Below are 9337 nucleotides of genomic sequence, written 5' to 3'. Positions count from 1 at the left end.
GGTTTAAAGGGCTTTCAAGTTTAACACGGGAAGCTGTCTGGGATAAAGGGGCCCTGTAGCCTGAGAGTGTTTATAGGGACCTCTGAACTCCCAACTTTCAAGTTTTCCATTAACCCTAGAATATGTACCCATTCCCCTAAAGTTAAGGATCTGGTTGGAAGGCCCTCAAAGTGATAGGGTAATTGATCTCTCCCATCTCTCTCTCTCTGTCTCTCTCTCTCTCTCTCTCTCTGTGTCTCTCTCCTCTTTCTCCTCCCCCACCTGAACTATGTCTCCAGCCCTCTTTTTACTTTTTATTTTTAATTTTTTGATTCATTTATTTTTAATTTTAGGTGTATGAGTGCTTGGCCTGTGTGTATGTAAATGCACCACATATGTGTGCCTGATACGATGGAGGCCAGAAGAAGGCATCAAATCCCCTGAAACTAGAGCAACAAACCATTGTGAACCGCCAAGTGGATGCTGAGAACCAAACCTGAGTCCTCTGCAAGACCAGCCAGTGTCCTCAACCCCTGAGCCATGTCTCCAGCCCCGCCATTTTTTACTTTAAAAAATATTTTATTATTATTCTTAATTTTATGTGTATGAGTGTATTGCCTGCATGTATGTGAGTGCACCCGTGTCGTGCAATGCCACGGAGGTCAGAAGAGGGCTTCAGATTCCCCTGGAACTGGAGTTAAGGACGGTTCATAGCCGCCATGTGGGTGCTAGGAATTGAACCCAGGTCCTCTGCAAGAGCAGTCAGTGCTCTTAATCGCTGAGCCATCTCTCCAGCCCCCATTTTTTACTTTTTAATTTAAAAAATTCTGTTTCATTTTCATTATGTCTGTGCACATGCATGCGTGTACCATAGTGCACGTATAGAGTGGAGGCCAGAGGACACCTGGCAGGAAACAGTCCTTACATCATGTGAGTCCCAGGGCTTGAACTCAGGTCATCAGCAATCACATTTACCCACCGAGCCATCTCACAGGCACCTTCTTTTTGTTCTGAGGCAGGTTCTTGTTGAGTAGCCCATGATGACTCCGAACTCACTCTGTAGTACAGACAGGCTTTGCGTTTGCTGTCCTCCCACCCTGGGCACCAGGTCCAGCGATCTCCATCTCTATCTCTCTCTTCTGGCTTCTTCCTTTCTTTGTTTATTTCTTTTCAGGTCTCAGTTCACAGGCCCCTCCCTAGGTAGTCTTCACCGACCACACCACCCAGTTTCCCCCCTAGCACCTGTGAGTTATCTTGTTTATTTATTTTTTGTTAGGTAGTGTCCAATGGAACATAAACACCATAGGGCAGGGAGCTTGGTCTATCTTAACTTCCCAATACCAAGAACCAAAGTGACTGCTCAAGAAATATCTATGGATTAGCCAATGGGAGGAGGGACTGGAGTTACGTGGGCCCAATCCAGGAAGTCTTCCTGGGAGAAGCTTATACAAATGGCAGCTAGTGTGGGAGGCAAGCTGGCGATGCAGCTGTTTCTGTGAGTGTGGAATGATGGGCAGCCTCTGCCCTGAGTTCTGCCTCTAAATGTCCCACACCCTCCTCTGAGACCCCAGCCCCTCTTTTTCTTCAGGGAGCCCCCCCTTGTTCCCAAAGTCCCTGAACACCTGGTGTCCATCCTTTTAAGTCCTCCAATCCAGTACTCAGGAAGCTGACTCTTGCCCTGTGTGTGCCACGGTGTAGCAATCAGGGCTGGGCCTCATCTCCTACCCACATTCAAGTTCTGGCACATTTGGGGTGGGGTGGGGGCAGGCTGCGAGAAAACAGGGCTTTCCTGATCTTCTCAGAGAAGGAATGGTGGCTAAATAGAGCTGGAGATGGGGTCAGAGAGCCAGTGGGATGCCATCGCCCTGTGTAAGCATTCAAGGCAAGTGGGATGCTGAGGATGAGTCTCCAGTTCTCCACTGAGAACTGTCTTCCTCTCTCCCCAGCTCCCCACTGGCTCTTGGACACTGGACACACATCGGGAACACAAAGTCGTCAAGGCAGTGTAGACGGGGAAGTTGAAGGGAGATGCTAAAGTCAGAACAGGATAAAAAATCACTTCACCCTTGAATATCTACCAGGGAGCTAGACCTGTCTTCCCAGATACTTGGTAGGCTTGGTAGGAGGACGGCAAATTCAAGACCAGCTTGTGAAGCGTGTGTGTGTGTGTGTGTGTGTGTGTGTGTGTGTGTGTTCACGTGGGTGCACAGGTATGTGCCCACACAGGTTAAAGGAAACCTTGGGTGTTGTTTCTCTGGAGCAGTCCACCTTGCTTTTTGAGGCAGGGTCTCTCACGGCTCACCACGTGGGCTAGGCTGGCTGGCTGGTCAGTCAGTCCAGGGACCCATGCCACCATGCCCAGCTTTTTCCATGGGTTCCGGTGATGAAGCTCAGGCCCTTGTGCTTCCAGGGCAAGCACTTTATGGGCTGCACTATCACCTCAGCCTCTGGCCTGGAAATCTGAGTGAAAGTCAAGAGGGGGCATCAAGATAGCTCAATAAGGGGGCTGGAGAGATGGCTCAGTGGTTAAGAACACTGGCTGCTCTTGTAGAGGAGCCACATTTGAGTCTCAGCACCCATATGGTGACTAACCACATCCATAATTCCAATTCCAGGAGAATCCGATGCCCTCTTCTGACCTCCATGGGCATAGCATGACATGGATACACTTACATACATGCAGGCAATACACTCATACAACATTAAAAAAACACAGCAAGTAAGAGTGTTGCTGCTAAGCCTGAGTTCAGTTCCTGGGTCCTACATGGTAGGAGAGAGCTGATTCCTGCAAGTTGTCCTCTGACTTTCACCTCAAACACACACGCGCGCGCGCACACACACACACACACACACACTCAGCAGGTAAGACTGCTTGCTGCTAAGCCTGAGTTTAGTTCCTGGATCCTACATGGTAGAAAGATTCCTGCAAGTTGTCCTCTGACTTTCACCTCAAACACACACGCGCGCGCGCACACACACACACACACACACACTCAGCAGGTAAGACTGCTTGCTGCTAAGCCTGAGTTTAGTTCCTGGATCCTACATGGTAGAAAGATTCCTGCAAGTTGTCCTCTGACTTTCACCTCAAACACACACGCGCGCGCGCACACACACACACACACACACACTCAGCAGGTAAGACTGCTTGCTGCTAAGCCTGAGTTTAGTTCCTGGATCCTACATGGTAGAAAGATTCCTGCAAGTTGTCCTCTGACTTTCACCTCAAACACACACGCGCGCGCGCACACACACACACACACACACACTCAGCAGGTAAGACTGCTTGCTGCTAAGCCTGAGTTTAGTTCCTGGATCCTACATGGTAGAAAGATTCCTGCAAGTTGTCCTCTGACTTTCACCTCAAACACACACGCGCGCGCGCACACACACACACACACACACACTCAGCAGGTAAGACTGCTTGCTGCTAAGCCTGAGTTTAGTTCCTGGATCCTACATGGTAGAAAGATTCCTGCAAGTTGTCCTCTGACTTTCACCTCAAACACACACGCGCGCGCGCACACACACACACACACACACACTCAGCAGGTAAGACTGCTTGCTGCTAAGCCTGAGTTTAGTTCCTGGATCCTACATGGTAGAAAGATTCCTGCAAGTTGTCCTCTGACTTTCACCTCAAACACACACGCGCGCGCGCACACACACACACACACACACACTCAGCAGGTAAGACTGCTTGCTGCTAAGCCTGAGTTTAGTTCCTGGATCCTACATGGTAGAAAGATTCCTGCAAGTTGTCCTCTGACTTTCACCTCAAACACACACGCGCGCGCGCACACACACACACACACACACACAAACTCAGCAGGTAAGACTGCTTGCTGCTAAGCCTGAGTTTAGTTCCTGGATCCTACATGGTAGAAGAGAGCTGATTCTTGCAAGTTGTCCTCTGACTTTCACCTCAAACACACACGCGCGCGCACACACACACACACACACACACACACACATTTTTTAAGTTTAAAGAGGGCTGTGGATGTAGCTCATCAGTAGTCTTGTTGAGCATGTATGAGACCCTGGGTTCAATTCCCAGGACTGTAAAAACAGACAAAATACTAGATCATCCAGAAGGCATTAAATGAGAATAAGTCATCTGACCAATACAACCAGCTTTTTCTTCCAGAAGGGAAACAGAATTTCTTTGGCTGAGCACCTGAGGAAGTTGGCTGGCATTGAGAAGCATTATATAGAAAGCATCTGTCATTAAACGCGGTAAGCACTAGGGCCTGAACTAGAATACTATCTTTGTTTGATTAAAGTTTTTTGACCTCTCTTCTGCCGGGCAGGTGGCACACGCCTTTAATTCCAGCACTTGGGAGGCAGAGGCAGGTGGATCTCTGTGAGTTCAAGGCCAGCCTGGTCTACATAGTGAGTTCCAGGACAGCTGGGGCTACAGGGAGACCCTGACTCAAAAAGACCAAAAAAAAAAAAAAGTTTTTGTTTGTTTCTTGAGACAGGATATTTCTATGTAAGGCCAGGCTGGCCTGGGACTCTCTATCCTCCTGCTCCAGGCTTCTGAAGATTGGGGTTATTGGTGTATACCACCACACCTGGCTACAACACTATCTTTGAATACATATTTGATGTGGGAAGATGGTCATTCTATTTGAGGTATCTGGAAACTGAGGCAATTACATGTTCATTGTAGGGCACATACTTACCAAATCTCTCTCTTTATCCCCCAGCACTGGGGACTGAATGCAGGGCCCTGTGCATTAAAGGCAAGTGCTGTACCACTGAGCCACATCTGAGCCCCTCACTGGTAGGTTCTAGGCAGGGGCTCTACCACTGAGCCATATCCTTAGCCCTTCATTGGTGGATTCTAGGGAGGGGCTCTACCACTGAGCCATATCCTTAGCCCTTCATTGGTGGATTCTAGGGAGGGGCTCTACCACTGAGCCATATCCTTAGCCCTTCATTGGTGGATTCTAGGGAGGGGATCTACCACTGAGCCACAGCCCATCCCCTCATTGTGGGATTCTAGGCAGGGCCTCTACCACTGAGCCACGCCCCCAGCCCCTCATTGTGGGATTCTAGGCAGTGGCTCTACTATTGATCTACACCTCTAGCCCCCCATTGGTGGATTCTAGGCCAGTGCTCTACAACTGAGTTACATCCTCAGCCCTTTTTTACTTACTTTGAGACAAGCTCTCACTAGGTTACCCAGGCTGTCCTTGAACTCACTCTGTTGCCTACACATTTTTTTTTTTTTTTTGGTCTTTTTGACACAGGGTCTCCCTGTAGCTCCAGCTGTCCTGGAACTCACTATGTAGACCAGGCTGGCCTTGAACTCACAGAGATCCGCCTGCCTCTGCCTCCCAAGTGCTGGGACTACACAATTCTTAAACATTCCATCCTCCTGCCTTGGCCTCCTAAGTACCTGGGACAACAGGCCTTCACCACGCTCGGCTAGTTCTTTGTTTTCATTTGCCGAGAGTTTTGTTTGATTCGTTTAGATGAATTACATACATGTTTGGAACTGCCATCACAGGACACATCTGGTCGAAGTGGCTATTCAGTCTATCCTGAAGTGTCAGGTTATGGGTCTAATTCATGCTAAATGCCAAGGCCCTTTCAGGGGAACTACTGCACAGAGCAACAAAGGTAACAGAAACCAAACTCGGGTCCTGGAATCCCTGGGTCCTCATGCTGGCCCTGCCACACACAGGCTGTGTGACCTCAGGGAAATTATTTAACCTCTGTGCTGTGGCTTTCCCACCTATAGAATGTGAATAATTATAGCGCCTACCTTCCAGAGCCTCTGATAATTCAATGAGATCATGCACTTAGAATATTTAGCATAGGGCCTGCCATATAGTAGGAGTTGGCTAACATTATTGGCACCATTAAGTGGAAAGAAAAACACTGGGATGCCAGTACATTGCAAAAGACCCACCGTCGAGCAGAACCCAGAGCCAGGCAGATAGATGACAGTGTTGGCATATCTGTACTCTGGTGTGTCCACACCGCAGCTGAAATTGGATTCCTCCATTAACATGTCTAAATGTAGCTTATTTGCAAAACATCTGTTCTCTTTTGTTTGAATCTTTACTCCTCCTGGTGTTGACTCTCCTCTGGTGGAAAGGTGCTCAGGAGCTGTTGCAGGCACCCGTAATTAATTAGGCAAACAAATCCACTGCACACAAAAACTGTGTCCTCCAGAAAACCCTCAGGGAGGAACCCCACCTGCCTCGGTCTTTCTCTTTCTTGTCCCCTCCAGGAGCACAGCTGGACTGGACACCACTGTCACACAGTCATGTTCCTCAGGGACTGGGCCCTAGGGTGGTTCGGCAGAGGGAGATGTCATTGTGCCTACAGAGAAGGCTTCCTGAGGCTCAAAAGGGGACTGGGATGTGGCGGTGGCCGGGGACTGCAATGCCAGTCTCTGAGGTTCATAAAGATTCCTCATGAATGACACCTAGCCCTCCCACCCCAGGCCTGCCAACCAAGTGTACTACCTCAGGTTGGAATAAGGAGCCCCACCCTCAGATAAGGGCTTCTTTGCCCCAACAGCACCGTCTCTGTTCCAGCACCTCCCTGTGACACCGGTTGGGCCGCCTGAATGTCATTGTGGAGGTTGCCTCATTGGTCTGTTTTGTCACTTTGAGTGGATCCCCACTCAAGAGCTAGGAGTGGGGTGGGGTGGGAGGTGGGATAGTGCAGAGAAATGGGCCAGATGCTCAGAGGTCAGAACAGCTACGATCCTTTTCTAGCTGGGTCTCCCAAGAACACTTTGTTGTGCTTTTTTGTTGTACCTTCTTAGGGCATCTATGTGAAGACCCAGGAGTAAAAGACTGGTGTTCAGATAATATGAGAGCTCCAGACCCAAGAGAGGAAAGTGCAGAGATTGACCAAAGGATGTGTGGACAATGCTTCGACTCTAACGCCTTTGACTCCGCTGCACTGTGTGTAAAGCATGGTGCTGGGGGATAGAAGTAGGGTTAACACACAGTTCCTGGGCTGGGGATATAGCTCAGTGGGTAGCATGTTTGCCTAGCATGCATAAGGCCCTGGGTTTGATCTCCAGCACCACATAAATCAGGATGGTTGTGCAAGTCTGTAATCCCAGTACTCTAGAGGTAGAGGTAGGAGGATCGGAAGTTCGGGGTCATCCTTGGTTACATAGTGAGCTTGAGACCAGCCTGGGTTAGAGGTCTATAACTTGATATTACATGAGGAAGGAAAGGGGATATAAGTACACGCACAGGTACAATGCACAGAAATGCAAATGAAATACAATATGAAAATTCTGAGAAGGGAAAGGTAGGGAGGTGATGGGATGGTGAGAAAAATCAAGGAAGCTTCAACTAGGGTAGACATTGAGTTCTGAGAACTGGAGATGAGAACAAGCCATTTGAGGAATAAGAGACAGTTTAGCTGGACATGGTGGTGCATGCCTGTGATCCTAGCACTTGGGAGGCTGAGGAGGAAGATCAAGAATTTGAGGTCATCCTTGACTATATAGTGAGCCAGTCTTAGCTACATGAAAGCCTATCTCAAAACACAAAAAGAAAGGAGAGAGATGGAGGGAGGGAGGGAAGGAGGGCAACAGAGGTCGGGGGGCTTGGCCAGAGATATTTGGAGGAGGTGGGAGGTATACTTGGTAAGGAGTTCAGTTTGGGCAACATATGGGGTGTCCTACAAAGAAATCAGAAATGGGTGAAAGGTGGAGCCTTTCAATGCCAGTCTTGGTAGGGTGGGGGGAAATTCTGAAAGAAAGAGGAGAATGAAAACTAAAAGGGGGAAAAAAAAAAAAAAAAGGAGAGGTTGCTGGGATGCCACTGTCAACCTTGCAGGGACAGGTCCAACCTGTCCCCATCCCATCACCCTGTGCACCTTGGAGAGACCCACAGCAGCCTCACCTTGCAAGAGCCGGGGGCGAAATGCCGATTGAGAAATCAAAGGTAGACTGGGAACAGTATCCACTTCCCCCTCCTGGAGCCCCAGGGGTGGGCGACATGATCTGGGGGTGAATCAGCAGGGTGGGGACCCCATTTGTTCTCATAGCCGCCTCTTTGGAAATATAAAGCGCCACCGGGGAGGCCCCGCCTCAGAGCACCCCAAACCTGACACCATGAAGATCTCAATTCTTCCCGTGGTGGCTCTCCTGTCTCTTCTGGCGCTGCACACCGCCCAGGGGGCTGCCCTGGGGGGTGCTGAGGTGAGCACACTGCCTGCATTGGTCTTTCTTAGGCCTGTTACTCAGCTGCTCCTAGTGCCTTCCATCCTGTCCATTCCTGGAGAAGAGGCTCTCCTTGTTAGCGGATGCTCTCTGGGTGCTGGATGAGAAACTGGGGTTCTGTGCAAAGAAAAAGTGAAACACCTTGCAGATGTAGTTTAGTGGTGGAGGGACTAGAACATTCTTGGGCAGAATTCTAGGGACCCAGATGCTTACATTTCTTGAAGGAATGGTAAAGTGTGGATGGTGGTGATGGAGGAGGGTCATGAGGGTTCAACCAGATCTAATCTTCCTTTCCTGTCCTTTGGTTATAAGCCTGAGCCTTTAACCCCTGAGCCACCTCTCCAGCCCTCCAGCCTCCCTTTCTTAACCTTTGAATGGCTTCCAGGCTCCCCTCTGATCCAACACTCTTATGATCTTATGATCTGGTTCCCAGACAGCAAGGAATCCTGAAACCCCTCTGCCCCTCTCTTACTGTAAGGCAGGGGATGATAATTCATTCTGGATTGAAGAATCTAAGATGAGGGTCCCAGTTTCAGCTGCAGATCTGAGCATGTGGCCTGATGCCACAAGCACGGGTCCACTTGGGTCTCAGATGAACTGGGGAGAATTTGGCCAGTCTAAAGGGGTTTAGTTGGGAAAATGTACCCATGGCGATCAGAACGTTAACATTTTTATGAGAAACTGGAAATTTGTGGTTATTTATAAATCCTTATTAAGAATGTTTAGCTGGGTGTGGTGGCACTCGCCTGTAATCCCAGCACTTGGGCAGTTGAGACCGGAGGATCATGAGTTTGAGGTTAGTCTGGGTTACATAGTTAGATCCTGCCTCAATTTTTTTTCCAATTTTACTCTAATTTTAATTATGTATGTATGTATGTATGTACATGTAAATGCTAGTACCTGAAGAGGGCATAAGATGGCATAAGATCCTCCGAGCTGGAATCACAGGAGGTTATGAGCTGCTTTGCATGGGTGGTGGGAATTGAACTGGGGTCTTCTGCAAGAGCAGTATGTACCCTTAACCAATAAGTCATCTCTCCAGCACAACGCACTCCCCCCCCCACGCTGCCAATTTTTAATTCAAATGAAAAACAAATGTCGAATTGCTGAGACTTGAGCATTGGGACCCAGCCTGAGGTCCCAGTCTGTGAC

The sequence above is a fragment of the Nannospalax galili genome, unplaced genomic scaffold (assembly GCF_000622305.1).
Source record: "Nannospalax galili isolate Female #2095 unplaced genomic scaffold, S.galili_v1.0 scaffold833, whole genome shotgun sequence".
Taxonomy (NCBI): domain Eukaryota; kingdom Metazoa; phylum Chordata; class Mammalia; order Rodentia; family Spalacidae; genus Nannospalax; species Nannospalax galili.
Note: the sequence above shows the minus strand (reverse complement) of the source record.